The 7,528-nt window shown below is 41.9% G+C and overlaps 2 pseudogenes; both read right to left on the bottom strand.

The window, feature by feature from the left end:
- Window positions 1-394: 394 nt before the first annotated feature.
- LOC107538872 (calcyclin-binding protein pseudogene) lies at window positions 395-933 on the bottom strand (annotated as a pseudogene).
- Window positions 934-6,618: 5,685 nt separating this feature from the next.
- On the bottom strand, window positions 6,619-6,712 carry LOC148093779 (U6 spliceosomal RNA; annotated as a pseudogene).
- Window positions 6,713-7,528: the final 816 nt, after the last annotated feature.

The raw sequence follows: 7,528 nt of genomic DNA, 5'->3' as shown, positions 1-7,528 counted from the left end.
AATATCTATATTAGTAATATAGATCCATGCACATATAATCTAAGAAAATTTATTATCACTTTCTTATGCAAAATTTCAGGTTTAATTTTACTTATTCCTACAGTGGTGGGAGTTGACGTCAAGAACTTAAAGACAAGCAATAATTTTTGTCTTCTACTTCTTTGCTGAACAAAAATCAACACCCTGTGGCATTTTCATCAAGGAAAACTTGCTTTTATACATTTCACATGAGAAGGCAGTATTTCCCTTTCTTGAACAAAATGATCAGGTAGGTTACTAAAGGAAACCATCTTTAGAGGAAGCATTTAGTAAGTGTATTTTGTTTAAACAAGTCTTCCAGTAGGAAATGGAGGGTTTATTGCCTTTACTTAAGAGAAGGCTCTGTAATGTCATCTCAAAATTCTGCAGCTCCTTTGGCTTGTTTCTGTCTTGGTTCCGCCCAAGCCTTATTAATGGCTTGCTTCATATCACCATCTCCATCTTCATAAATTTTCTTTAGAACATTCATCAACCCCTCACTAGCCTATTTCAGAGTCATAGAAGGGCTTTTCTTTCCCTTTTCAACCTGAGTCTGGTAGACCCACTATGTGTTTTCTGCTTTCTTTTTACATAAAATAATCCCCGTATATGTCTTGACCCTTTTGGAACTACCTTCCACAGAGATGGGTTTCAAGAGATTGTTCACAATCGTGGAATAAATATTCCCAGTTAAATTTTTTACCAAGAGATCAAAGCTCTCTCTGTGACATGCACCTGCACATTCTCAGCGGGGACTCGACGGCCTTCCAGTTAAGGTAATGTAGATTTTCACAAACTTGCCTGACTGATCCAGCCATAATTGCTGATTTTCACAGTGTATCCCATTGTAATGGGAGCAACCACAACAACGTCATTGCCCGCAGGTTCTGCTTTCCTCTGTAATTTCTGCGGCATCTTGTTCTTGATTTCTGTCGCGGTCTTAGATTTTTCAGCCGTAAGGGCATCGCGTACTCTTTTTCTGCTGAATAAGCAGCACCTTCTCCTCTTTTCCAGCAGCACCTTCTCCGCTTCTGGATCTTTCGGTAACTCTTCCCTAGCTGAAGCCACTGTCCAGCTGGGTTGGGCAAGGCCCAAGCTGCGGGTGCTGGGGACTGAGCAGGAAACTCGAACCAACTTAAGTGGCAGTGCCCACAGGCTATTTCATCACTTCTTATTTGGCAATGCTTCCACACAATTGAACATACCAAGCCACCCTAATTAGCTGAGCATCTCTTTTACAAGATGACAGATTTTCCAGGAGGGCTCTGGGAAATCTCAGTTAGTTTGAAGTCAGACTCCAGTTAGAATTTGATTTTGGAAAGTTGTCAAAAATCTCTAAAGGTCTGAGCACTTGACTCCACAGGATCACAGGTCACTGTGAAACAATACCTATCTATTTAACCAAAGTGACAACTAAGAGATTTCCAAGGCATGCCCTGGCCAGTGTGGCCCAGTTGGTTGAGAGTCGTCCCGTGCACCTCTCTCTCTCATAGATGTTTTCCTCTCTCTTTCTCTCCCTCCCCATTTCTCTCTCTATATAAAATCAATAAAAACATATTTTTAAAAGAGAGAGAGAGATTTCCAAAGCAAATACAAAAGTTTCATTTATTAAAACTTAGCTCTTTTAATATTGAGAAGTCTTGGTTTTCTTAAGTAATCAAAGACCTGATGAAGACAAAATGAAGCCCTGGCCAGTATGGCTCACTAGTTAGAGCATTGGCCAGTGCACCAAAGGGTTGTGGGTTCGATTCCTGGACAAGGGCATGTACTTGGGTTGCAGGTTCGATCCCTGGCTCCGGTTTGGGCTCATTTGCGAGGCAGCCATACATATTGATGTTTCTTTCTCTCCTCCTCCCTCCTCCTTTGCCCTCTCTCTAAAAATCAATGGAAAAAATATCCTCACTCCTTGGGTGAAGATTAAAATATTTTATAAATAAATAAATAAATCCACCCAATCTTAGCCAGCATCAACCACACAAGAAAAAATTCCTTTTCCATGATTCTTTTCTCAAAAACCTTCCAAAAATATTTTTTAATCCATTCCATTTTTGTCATTCTACATTAGGACAAAATTCCTCTCTTTTCCCCCTTACAAAAACACACGCTTCTTACTTTCCTTATCAAAAATGCATCTTCTTTTCCTTACACGCAGAATTATTTCTTTAAACCCTGACTATTTCTAGTAGATTCATTTACAATATTGATTGGAATTTTCACTATTAGTAACCCTGATTTTCAGTGAACACTAGAAACAGGCGATTTGAACTGTGTGCCACATACTATTATTCTACAGCAAGTGTATGAATACATAATTGTATAATCCTCTAGAGGCATATATATGTCTTTTTCATTGTAAAATTTCTCATATTTACTAACAGACCCAAATATTTTAGCTGCTATATACCATATAAAAACAAGCTGCTAAAAGTAAATAAACTTAAAATTATATTCGCAATTAATGTGTCAATATTTAATCTTATTTGGAAATGATCTAGATATTCAATGAATATCCATCGTTAACTTAACAATACAGCTTTAAGGTTCAAGTTATCCGAAAGTTTTTTACAACTATTTTTAAGAACACATATTATAAATCATAATAACTGTTGAAAAGTTTATTTATAAACTTTTAACCCATTTTAATCTATTTAATTCACTTGTTCTTATAATTATGCTTGAATTGCTTATAAAATTTTCATAAAACATTTAAAAGAGCTAGCCATTATCTTAAGTTATTTTTCTTGTTGACAAATTAGGAAAGTATCAAAAAAATCACAGAAACAAAAGCCTGAAGTTAAACATATGGCTCTTCCCTCCCCCCCTTTTTTTTACTGTCATGTTTGACATGCATCAAGCAATTCCTTTTTATTGTACATTTTGTTCTGAGGTTTGATTTATAGTGTTATAATCGTAAATACCTAGCAGAGATAATGTAAGCATGTTTAACTAGTAAACCTAGGTAGGAAAAAAATGTATATCTGCATTATATTTAATGCCAAAAACTCTGAAGGCATCCCTGTTTTATTTTACCAACAATTTTAAAACTGTATTTACTAAAGGATATCCCAGATCATGTGAACTTAAAAAAAAAAACTAAAAAAAACTTGGGTTAATTTTTATATTTCTGAGTTTTAGGAAAACTTAGTTTATATGTGTTTATTTCCTTCAAAGCTAATTATAATGGAACTCTATTGAGGACGTTTATAAATAAGATTGGTAATATCACTTGGAGATGGAAAAATATAACATATGTAGAGCATACATACATACAGAAACACAAAGACAGATGCAAACAGAGATCTTACAGCTTTCATTCTACAGTTTTAGTCATGAGTCAATAAAACATGGTAATAATAACCCACTGGCTTATCTCCACATTATATATTTACCTGAATTGCATTTCCAGCAAACGGGGCAAGTAGGGTTACCCGTATACCTGTATTCGTGAAGGAGCCTTCTAAGGTTTTATCTGCCCTGATATATAACCTGATAGAAGCTGTGCACTCGGTCTGAGGGCAGTGACTGGAGTTATCTAGCAGCTGTCTGACATGTCCAGTGCACATCTGAGTGGACAAATACTCATTTCTATTTCTAAATAGTTCTTTTTTTCTCTTTTCAGCCTCAGGCGGCTGCTTTTGGAGGTCCCAAGTCACTCGAGAGCCCCGGCTGGAGGGGAGGGGGGCTCAAAACTCTAGTGGCAGTAGGAAGCTGAGGGGCTGCAGTGAGAAAAGTCTGGCGGGGAGCCAGAGGGATGGAGGAGGTGGAGGCGTGGAGGGGACATTTAAAATATTCAAGGGAACGGGAGGGAATCCTGAAGGTGGTGAGAGGAAGTGGGAGCAGGCGCAATGGGAAGGGAGAGGTCTTACAGGGACCCCTTTGGGGAGAATGTAAGTTTCCCAGGAGGCCAAGGAAGTTCCAAATCATCCTCAGCAAAATCATGCCAATGGGAAAAAGAGCAGACAGAGCTGGCAGAGCATACAGTCAGTAGAGGTTCAGGAAGGGGGTTGACTGAGGAGTTCCCACGGGAGAAGCAGAGTCCAATAAAGAGAAAGCGGAGGCCGCCCAGAAAGCCAAAAAAGAAAGACTTCCAGGCCAGAGAGTCAGGGGATAATCCCCGCTCAGCCAAGAAAGCCAGGAAGAGGGGACCTCCAGCTCCGCAAGTACTTCTCAAGCAAGGAGGTCGGACCCTAACTCAGCTTCTACCGACAGAGAAAGCTGGGACCCTGACCCAGCGTCCGTTTGCCTGGCACTCTACCTATGCTTTCCGAAGTAAACTCAGAATCTCAGGAATCGGGATCTGTCCTGACCAGCTTCAACAGGTGCCTGCCTGGAGCACTGGTCCGGGAGTCAGGCTCTCCAGTGGATCTCAATCAGTCAGGGGTGAGGATAAGGGCTTCCAAGGTGCACCCCTGAGGTCCTGGGCCAGAGGTCTGGGGTCCAGAGATGAGTCTGATCCTACCCAAGTCACAGCACCATAACTGCTAAAAAAGAAAAGAAAAGAAAGAAGAAAGAAAGAAGGAAAGAAGGAAGGAAGGAAGGAAGGAAGGAAGGAAGGAAGGAAGGAAGGAAGGAAGGAAGGAAGGAAGGAAGGAAGGAAGGAAGGAAGGAAGGAAGGAAGGAAGGAAGAAAGAAAGAAAGAAAGAAAGAAAGAAAGAAAGAAAGAAAGAAAGAAAGAAAGAAAGAAAGAAAGAAAGAAAGAAAGAAAGAAAGAAAGAAGAAAGAAAAAGAAAGAAAGGAAGAAAGAAAAGAAAGAAATCTATGACCCTTGTTTAAAGGGGGTAAGGCCCACTTTGCTCAGGACCTTCACGGCAGGTGTAGGGAGCTCTGCACTGAGACTTTGCAGGGGGGAGAGAGATTGGGCTCAACTCTGAGTACAGCGCGGCCAAGTGGGAATTTAGAACCAAGGAGCAGGGTGGGCAGAGGAGGGAAAATTACTGAGGAAACATCAGGGGTAAGAGGGGTTCTGGCCAAAGCCACCCAACAGGATCCTCATTGAAGACAGGCCAGGGTGATCAGACATCGCCTGAGGGAAGGTGGAGAATGAGGCACCTGCTGGGATCCTGAGGACCAGCAGATATTGAGGGAGGAGGGTTCTGGTAAAACTGACTTACCAGGGCTCTTGCTAAATTTTGTGAGGAGTGCGCAAATGGGCCTCGGAGAAAGTTCAAGGGCCTGACCAAAGTCTGGTCAAGCAAGGAATCTGTCAGTGGGTTTATTTCAAAGAGGAAAAGAATAACAAAAATGAGCCATTGGGGACCCAAAGACAGAACTTCATATTTTTCTAAATGTAACTCAATACCACCTGGCCAGGATTCATTAAAAGTCTCATCCCCAGAAAATCATGCAAACTTTCACCTTCAGAGAGATTAGCGAGGCCCCAGAAGTCAGAGCCTTTGGGAAAAGCACATGAAAAGAAGCAATCCAATGAATAGAGGGAAACATCACGTTGCAGGAATGCCAATAATTCACCATAATTTACCAAACTCGAGTCTCCCACCCTGAGTCATTTTCAGCCGCTCAAGTATCCTTAAAGGTTTTGTAGCCAACAAAATATATTGATTCAGTATTATTTTCCTGGAAACTCACAACAGAAATCTCTCCCCCACGGCACATGATCAAGCAAGTAAAATTATACTGGCTTTTCAGTCGATTAGGCCTGGGTTCAAATCCTCACCCTTCAACTTTTCCATGGGCCCCTGGGCAGGTCTCCTGACAGCCCTAACCCTTGTTTTCTCCACTGTGGACTGGGAATCAGAACTGTACCTGCCCCACAGAGCTGCTTTGACAGTGACAGGTAATAATGCATTAAAGTGCTTAGAAAATTGCCCGCCATGCAGTCAGCACTTAATAAATAGGAGAAATTTGAAAAGAAGGGATAGATTAGAGGACTTGGCAAAGTCTAGAAAGAGTGTTTGGTTCCTAAGATATAGAAGGTTCCTGGTGATGAATCAGCTCGGCAAAACAGCACACAGGCCAAGTCGCAAAAGAAATGAAGAAGCCTGGGATTTCCAGACAAAGTGGAAAGAGCCCTGCCCTCTCATGCTTTCCCTTCAGATATGTGAGCCAAGTTCACCAATAGACAGGATGGGGGCTTCCCAGGCATCACCAAGTGGGTTCTGCCTGGAGAGGCCTGTGGCATTGAAATAGAACTTACAATTGAGACTTGAAGAGGGAAGGACATCTACTTGGGGGACTTCTGGTCAGAGTGATGCTTAGGAAGCTGGTAAGAGCTTAAATAAGTGGGAGTAAATTAGAAAGTTGGGCAAAAAGATGAAAGGAAAATGACCGCCTTCCTGCCAACTATGAGCTGCACCCCACGGGACTTGCCTTGTCACAGCTGGATTCATTTCTTGGTGCAAAGTTCCTTGGCCTTGAACTTAGCCTTGGGTTCTCAACATTCTTGGGCTTGGCCTGGCTTTCTCCAGTATGTTTTTCTCTTTCTGGAAAAAAGAAACACAGTTAAAAGAGGGAAGCTGTATAGTGAGAATGCCAAAGAATGTCTGAGAATATGAATCATGGGGAAGAGAATTCTTGAACTTGAACTTATCTTTCTCAAAGTTATTTTTATCTAAGGAAAAGAGATTTCCTTCTAGAGCCCCTGCATGTATAATTTATTTCTTTTTTTTTTTGGAAAGCTATGCTAATCTTCTCTGTATCGTTCCAATTTTAGTCTATGTGCTGCTGGCACGAGCATTGTACGATTTCTTTTTCTTTTTTTTTAAATAGATCTTTACTGATTTCTGAGAGAAGAAGGGAGAGGGAGAGGGAGAGAGAGAGAAACATCAATGGTGAGAGAGTCATCATTGATCAGCTGCCTCTTGCACACCCCCATTGGGGATCAAGCCCACAACCAGGGCATGTGCTCTGACCGGGAATTGAACCGAGATCTCTTGGATCCTAGGACAATGCTCAGCTGCTGAGCCATGCCGGCTGAGCTGTCCAATTTCTTAAAACACTTTCTTATGATGTTCCTGCTTGTGTTTCATTCTTAACACATAGACACTTTGAATACCTATTTCTGTCTCTGTCATCTCTTTTTTCTCACACCCATGTGGCCATGAGAAGCATTTGAGAAGGCCCTGCAAATGGAGCTAATAACCCTGTGAAGTTATGCCCTACACAAGTTTTGGGGGCTGAGGTATGAGGACTGGAGATTGTCAATACAATGCAGAAAATGGCTCACAGCGTTCTGCATGTCGCAGCTCATTAGTTATAGTAACGCTTCCATCCCTCCATGGAGTGGCCTGGTTTCCTGCCTCCCTGAGACTACCAAGGGGGAATGAGCAGAGAGCATCTGTAACATCTCTACACATCTCCGTCGAGGGTACTGCTGGCCTCAAGCATCCAACAGCCCCACTGAGGAAACCTGGGCAAACCTCCCTGCCCTTCCCCTCTCTCCCCACCCCCGGTGTTACAGAACGCAGGACTAGGAAACAGAGGTGGTTGCAAGTTGAGATTTCGAGACCACTTACTGCACAGCAGATTTTGGGATCCTCTTTGATCCACAGGA

This window comes from Miniopterus natalensis, chromosome 2, assembly GCF_054644295.1.
Source record: "Miniopterus natalensis isolate mMinNat1 chromosome 2, mMinNat1.hap1, whole genome shotgun sequence".
NCBI lineage: Eukaryota > Metazoa > Chordata > Mammalia > Chiroptera > Miniopteridae > Miniopterus > Miniopterus natalensis.
This window is presented reverse-complemented; position numbering and strand designations above follow the sequence as displayed.